This window comes from Hyaena hyaena, unplaced genomic scaffold, assembly GCF_003009895.1.
Source record: "Hyaena hyaena isolate Hyena2069 unplaced genomic scaffold, ASM300989v1 scaffold_717, whole genome shotgun sequence".
In the NCBI taxonomy this organism is placed as follows: Eukaryota; Metazoa; Chordata; class Mammalia; order Carnivora; family Hyaenidae; genus Hyaena; species Hyaena hyaena.
In genome coordinates this window covers 622,119-630,192 of record NW_024081353.1, presented here as the reverse complement: position 1 = coordinate 630,192, position 8,074 = coordinate 622,119, and positions in this window count along the sequence as shown.

The window sequence follows — 8,074 nt, the reverse complement described above, 5'->3', positions numbered from 1 at the left end:
GTGCATTCTTTTTTTTTTTTTTTTTTTTTTAATTTTTTAATGTTTTATTTAGTTCTGAGAGAGAGAGAGAGAGAGAGCGCATGAGCAGGGGAGGGTCAGAGAGAGATGGAGACACAGAATCTGAATCAGGCTCCAGGCTCTGAGCTATCTGTCAGCATAGAGCCTGACACAGGGCTCGAACCCACAAACCATGAGATCATGACCTAACCCGAAGCCAGATGTTTAACCAACTGAGCCACCCAGGTACCCCAGCAGTGCATTCTTTCTAAAACAAAGGAAATACAAAGACTGGAAAATTTAGCTTTCTCTTTGATTATACATATGCACGCAGATTGAAAGACGACTTTGGATCTTATCAATATGAAGATAATTACATAAAATATTGAAACAAATGTCTTTATAGTTCAGGTTAAGTATTGTTTGCACTTTCAGTTTGTATCCCATACTAGTAGCTTTTCAAGACCTAAAGAGGTAAGAGACCCCAGCTGGAATTTTCTGCTTTCTAACAGAAGCCTAAAAAGAATCAAAATACTGTTGCCACCAACGCCACTATCACCATCACTACTGCCATCACAACCACCATTAAGAACAGCAGCAGCAACAATGATTTTGATAACCCAAGTGAAAATTCTAAAAGTGAAGAGAAAGCATTTAGTAATTTAGTGCTCAGCCATAGTTAGAGTCTGATGCAAAGGGTAATTTGTCTGTTATTCTAGCACTTGTTAATACTTAATTTAGACCTAAAAGGTTAATACATAACAAATTTAGGTTAGCTTACCATAGTTAGTTGTTCATTTTCACTTTTACAAAATATTATAATACATAAAAACTAAAAATCTTATCAAGTATACACTATTTAAAATATGCTATTATATTATATAAATATAGATCACATTATTTAAAATATATAAATGAAGACGGATTTAAAGTTCTGAGTCACATTTTATCATAAAGAGTTCATGCTAAGTTCTAATATATAGGATTTGTAGAATAAATGATCAGAAATTTATGGCAGAACCAATTTCTAAACAATATGTAGCATTAAAAATTCATCCATTACAGTGCAAACATAATGAAGTGACATACTCATAAATTTACTGCTTCTGAGATTATAAATGAAGTATCAGGCATTTCTATAGCCATTTGTGGTCCAGCAGTTACAGATTTAGTGTTAATTCTGAAGAAGATGTATTCACGTGTATCCAGAGAAATGTGACTAAGAGGGCTTCACCTTTGTTTTGGTAGTTAACTCCCTCCCAATGATTTTCAGAACAGCTTGCCTTAGGTTATAGCAGTTTAATGGAATAGTTGGCCATTTTTACCATCTACTTGAACTTACAAATGAGAGAATTTAAACACCCCACATGGGATTTTACTCCAGTTGCCCTCAGAATAAATTCAAATAATAATGATCATGATTACCACTTTAAAATGAAAATAGGCAAATCTACTGAAATAATTAACATTCTAAACTTATAAGAGGAGATGAAAGTTGAGTGTAGTGCCCCACAATGTGCAATATGAAGGCAGTATAGGAACCCACTGAATTACATTAATATGGTTAAAATCAAGTATTCAATTTCTACATTTAAACAATAAAAGCTTTTATCAAATGTGAGCCACCTTTGTCACTGAAATTTTTCAGCAGGACAAAGTTCTCTTTGAAATTTCATCACCTGCACTATGAGCACCTCTCCTGGCTATCCTTCAAATTCCATCCCAGGCTTTCTGTAAACCCATATTCAAGACAGCAGCATAGTCCTATTGCCTTAACTGTTCATAGTTTACTTTTGTCTCTCCCACCCAACTAAACCCTAAACTTGATATGATCAGAGTCATTTTGTCTGTTGCATTCACTGATGTATTCTTGGTCTTGGAACATTGCCTAGTATATGGTGGGTGTTTGACAGGTATTTATTAAATCAAATGATCAATACATGCAGTAGAAACTGGTGACTAAATCTCATGAGTCTTTCCCCTCATACATTAGATATCAATATTTTATGTTACATTTTTAATGTGAAAAAACCCTCTAACTTTGAACTATATATATCATAGGTGCTAACTTCAGGTGAAATTGTAAGGTGATGTATACAGCTTGCTAACTATAATGTCTGTATGTATAGACAAAATATGGTACAAAAAAAGTGCCAAACAAGTGAAAGATTCTAGTAAATGGTATTATATACTATTTTAAGTTTAGAAATAAATTTAAATTATAGTTCATAGAAGTATAATGGTGGTGCTTTGTGATGATTATTTAATTATGATGATTATTGCATGTACATTTTTTCTTTTTAAGAAAAATGATGGTTCGAACATATTGCCCATTTAAAAATATTCTTAGTATGTTATTAATAAATTATAAGAAAATTTTCCAACTATATAAGTATTTCAAATTCCATATATATATCCTTGTATATATATATTATATATAATTATACTTATATAATTATGTATAATAAGGATATATATAAAGTATATATATGTAATGTAATTTCAGTGTAAAATTTTTGCATGTATTTAGTTATAATTAATCATAAGGATATGTTTTTGATACTCTAAGCTTTATACTATACCTTACACTAATATATTATAACAGTGATAATATATCTTATAATACATTACAGTAATTATTATACATATTTTCAATATCTGAAGCTAGAAGGCATTAAATTTTTATATTATTTTTCTAGTTGTTCATTAATAGTGTGTGTAATATGTTTATTTTTAAAAATTTAAATATGTCCTCTTCATCTTGCCAAATCCTCTCATTAGTTCTAATAACTTACTTGAAGATTATTTTAATTTTTTAAAGGTTTGTTTATTTTTTACAGAGACAAACAGAGAGACAGAGAGACAGAGAATGAGCATGAGATGGGAGGGACAGAGAGCAAGGGAGACAGGGAATTCAAAGCAGGCTCCAGGCTCTGAGCTGTCAGCACAGAGCCCAACAAGGTACTCAAACCCAGGAGCCGTGAGTTGCTGACCTGAACCGAAGTCAGATGCTTAATGTCTGAGCCACCCAAGCACCTCCATTTTAAACTCAATAGGAAAAAAAAAAGGCAAAACAGAAATAAGAAAAATATAGTTAGAACAAAAAGAAAACCAACAAGATAGTAGACATATATCAAGCCATATTAATAGAACAGATGTAAATAGCAAACAACCCAATCAAATGGCAGATGTTTTTCAAATTGCCACTGCCAAATTGCCATTTGCCATTGCCAAATGGGTGTAAAAAAGTGACATCCAGATATATGCTGCTTACTAAAACTTAAATGTAAAGAAGAAAATTTATTTTAAAAATAATAGCATGGGAAAAATAACCTGCTAACATTATTGAAATAAGGAAACTGAAGTGACTATATTATTATCAGAATAACTAATTTCAGATTAAAGAATTTAATAAGGAATGAAGATGGTCATTTCCCAATGATAAAGTGGTCAAGTAAGACATAAAAATCTTAAATATTTATGTGCTAACAAGGTATCAATATATATGTAGCCAATCTTATAGCCTATAAAATAAATACCACCATTCTATCAATAATAATTAAAACAAAGAGACAGGAAGTCAGTAATATTACTGAAGTTCAATGAGGGTCATTTTTATATCATCCATTTTATTCTCCTCATTGTAGTCCTAGTCCCCCCTACTTTCTTGAACATTTGTAGACTATTCACAATAACTGTTAATTTCCTTTTCCAGATTATATTTTTGATAAAATTTATGTTCATGCTTACTGATTCATTCCTTTCTAAGTCATGAGCCGTATTTCACATCTTATATTTGTGACTACTAAGTTTTGATAAGATGCTAGACTATGAATTTTATATTGTTGATTCCTGAGTATCGTTGCAATTCCTTTAAGTAGTATTGAATTTTGTTTGGATAAAATCCATAAGGTATTTTTTCAAACTTGTCTATAAACATTTTTTAAAAAGAAAGGCTTATAATCCAGGGACAATTTAGCTATGTTACTAAAGAGTCACCTCTCTTAATGTTCTACCTCATGCCCTGTGCATTTCAACATCTTTCTCATCTACCTTATGACAGCATGAACTACTCCCAACTCTCTGAACTCTGTACTATTCCTTTCTGAGGGTCTCTTCCTGAATGTTAGGCACTTTACCCTCATGCACAGATCTATATTTAGGTCAAGACTCTAGGGGACCTCTCTTGAGCTTTCTGGAGAATTCCAGCTTTGAACCTCTTTCCTCTCTAATAATCTTCAGCTGAATTTCTAGCTCTTTCTTCTGAAAACTACATCTAAGCAGTAAACAGTTAAAATTCTAGAGTCTATCATGTTTCCTTCCTTTCTCTGAGAATTTATAGGCCTTTAATGACTGCTTTCTAATATGGCATATGTGGTGTACTCTATTTTTTCTTATTCTTCATTTTTTAAAGCAGAAGGATAAGTCTATTACTTTGTTTACCATCTTGATCTGAAGTGTAAGTCCTTATGTGATGCTATAACAAAAAAATTTCCATTATGCAACTCTGTCAAACTTCATCATCTAGAACAGATATTTGAAGTGTGATCTGACTTTCAGAAGTAAAATAAAATAGCATCTTATATTTTGAGTATTCTTTGATATCTAGGTATTATTATGGGTCTTAATGTGCAATATAATATGTAACTTGAATATGCGATCTGAGTTTTGTCACTAATGATACAGTGAACTAAAAGTTCAGTTTTGTTTTCTTGTACAAGTGTTGTTTAAAAGCCTTGCTTTCATTAAAAATTATAATTTTACCTACTTCTTTAGCTCTTTAAAGACTTTAATTTTGAAACTTATTTTTTAGGATATTATATAAAGTAAATAGTCCCTATTTTTTTTCTGTATGTTAACCAACTGGAATTTAATGAAAATTGTCCATAATTTTTGCATCCAGTAAGTCATTTGAGAAGGTATTTAAATAATAATCTAATAACTCTATACCCACAAATTTGACAGCATAGATAAAACAGACCAGTATCTTGAAAGACACAATGTGCCCAAACTTACACAAGGAGATATAGACAATATAAATAGGTTCATTTATTTATTTATCAAGTAATCTCTACACCCAACTTGGAGCTCCAACTCATGATCCCAAGATCAAGAGTCTCATGCTCTACCGACTGAATAGGAGAATTTCTATTAAAATGTTAAATTAATAATCAATAATATTCCTAATCAGAAAGCAACAGAAAGGCCCAGCAAGACCTAGATAGGCCAAGATATGTTAACTGGTGAATTCTACTACACACTTAAGGAAGAAATTATACCCTTCCTCTACAAAATTTTCCACTAAATAGAAACACAGCGAATACTCTAATCCTATAAAGCAAGCATTATCTTAGTACCAAAACCAGAAAGAAACAATGTTAAAAAGAAAAGCTACAGATCCATACCTCTCATGAGTATACATTTAGAAAATCTAAAACAGGGGCGACTGGGTGGCTTAGTCGGTTAAGCGTCCGACTTTCGCTTAGGTCATGATCTCGCGGTTCGTGGGTTCGAGCCCCGCTTCGGGCTCTGTTCTGACTGCCAGCTCTGAGCCTGGAGCCTGTTTCAGTCTGTGACTCCCTCTCTCTCTGGCCCTCCCCTGCTCACGCTCTCTCTCTCTCTCTCTCCTAGAAATAAATAAAACATTTAAAAAAAAAAGAAAATCTAAAACAAAATATTAGGAAATGGAATCTTGAAATGTATAAAAGTAATTATGTAACATGATCAAGTAGGTTTTATTCCAGGTATACAAGGCTGGTTTAGTATTCAAAAATAAATTAATGTAAAAAATAATATTAAGAAGCTAAAGAAGAAAAATCACATGGTCATATCTATAGATTCAGAATAATTTTTGACAAAATCCACTACCCATTCATGATAAAACAGCAACAAGAATAACAACAAAAACCATAAAAACAAACAAACAAACAAAAACCCCTCTATCCAGGAATAGAAGTTACATTACTCAATATCTATGAAAAACTGCAACTAATCTCACAGTCAATAGAGAGAAATTGAAATGTTCCCAGCCAGGGACTCCTGGTGTCTCAGTAGGTTAAGCATGATGTGGCTCAGGTCATGATCCCGCCATTAGTGGGTTCAAGCCCTGCATCAGGCTCTGTGCTGACAGCTCAGAGCCTGGAGCCTGCTTCAGATTCTGTCTCCCTCTCTCTGCCCTTATCTCACTCATGCTCTGTCTCATTTTGTCTCTCAGAAATAAGTAAACATTAAAAAAGACTAAAAAAAAAAGTTTCCAGCTAAAATCAAGAACAAGGCAAGGATGTCCTTCCCACTAACCTTATACAACACCAAACTGGCAGTCTTATATAATGTAAAAAAGAAAGGAAATAAAAGGTTTATATATAAATATAAATATATGAGTGTGTATTCCTAATATATAATTTTCATCATAGAACATACCTATGGAGGTGTTATATATATGAAATATATATATGCATAGGAAGTATGTATAGATATTCATAGATGTTGAAGATAGGTATGGAATATCTATAATATTCTCCTCTCTAAAGTCAAACTATAATCATTATCTCTTTTCTCTCTATTTATTTTGAAATAAGTTAAATTATATATATGTCATATATGCATATTTTATATATGTATTTTAGAAATGAAGAAATAAAACTTCCTTTGTTCACAGATATTTTCTGTCTATGATGACAGTCCCAAAGAGGCAGAAACAACAATAATGACAAAAATCTCCTGGGACTAATAAACAATTATAGCAAGATTTCAGGGTATATACAAAATACAAGGTGTATAGAGGGTACACTATAAATATACATATATATGTATATACATGCACAATACCACATATCCTGTGGTTTTACAGTCTTTATTATTATTACTGCAAGAATAATCTTCCCATTCATTTACCCAATTTTAGACACAGAGCACAGCAGATCCAAGGTACTACCTGGCCTGCTGCTATCTATTTTCATTCCCATATAGACCTAGGAGACAAAAATCTGTGATCTTATTGTAACTATATATTTAAAATTTTTTAAATAAATATTTACCTCTTCTTTATTTTAAAGACTATTTTTAGAAGAGTTTTAAGTTCCAAAAATTAAAAGGAAGGTACAGAGATATCCTAAATACCCCCTACCATGATACATAGATAGCCTCCGCATTATTTATTGTTGTTTTGAGAGCTGAAAAATAAATTCAACAATGGATCTGACAGTTTGCTTTAGGAAGTACTATCTGATAATATTGTATTTCAAAACTATTTTCAAACTTTTCTTTTGAGAATTCTCAATAGGATCCAAGGTTGATTCACTAAGACCTAAAAGTTAAATAACATGAAATTATTTAAATGGTTACAAAATGCTTTTTTTCTCAGTGGTTTCCATTTTAAAAGACATTGAGTTTTACCAGTAGTAATCCCAACACTAATCAAGCAAATATCCTATATCTTCATTAGGTTTTCATTATATTTGCATTTAAATACTTGTTCTTTATAAGTATCTTCCTGTTACATTTTTACTTCTTTTAATAAATTCTAAACAAGTGACAAAAAAAATTTAAAGGCAGTGAAAACAAGTAGCTGTATTTCCAAGTATGAATATACCTGCACCAGAAATAATTGTAATTTGATGCTGCTCTAATATATCTCCTGGGATGGACATTTTAAAATCCTCCCATAGTATTTCTTTTGTTTGTCTGACAACTTAAGCACTTAGATTTTCGGAATTGGTAAACGTGAAAATTAACTGAATTTATGCCCTGCTTACACCTGTATAATGATTCCTGGGTAAGGCTACATCTTACAGGTAGGTAAATTAGATGTCAGAAAAGTGGCAGAGATGATCTAATCAGAAACCAGGAACAAGTAGCAATGATCTAAGGAAAATGCTCTTCTCTATCTGGAGCAATTGAAAAACTACTTCTGCTTTCTCACGTTAAAGCCAACATTCCCTTGGTTCCTGATTCAGTTGATGGGGAGATAAGAGTCATAAAATTTTAAATGAAATGAGGAGGTAAATTTAGATTAGGTAAATTATAGGAAGTCTCCTGTGAACAAAGTGCAAAGAGAAGTAAGGAATAATTGTTGAAA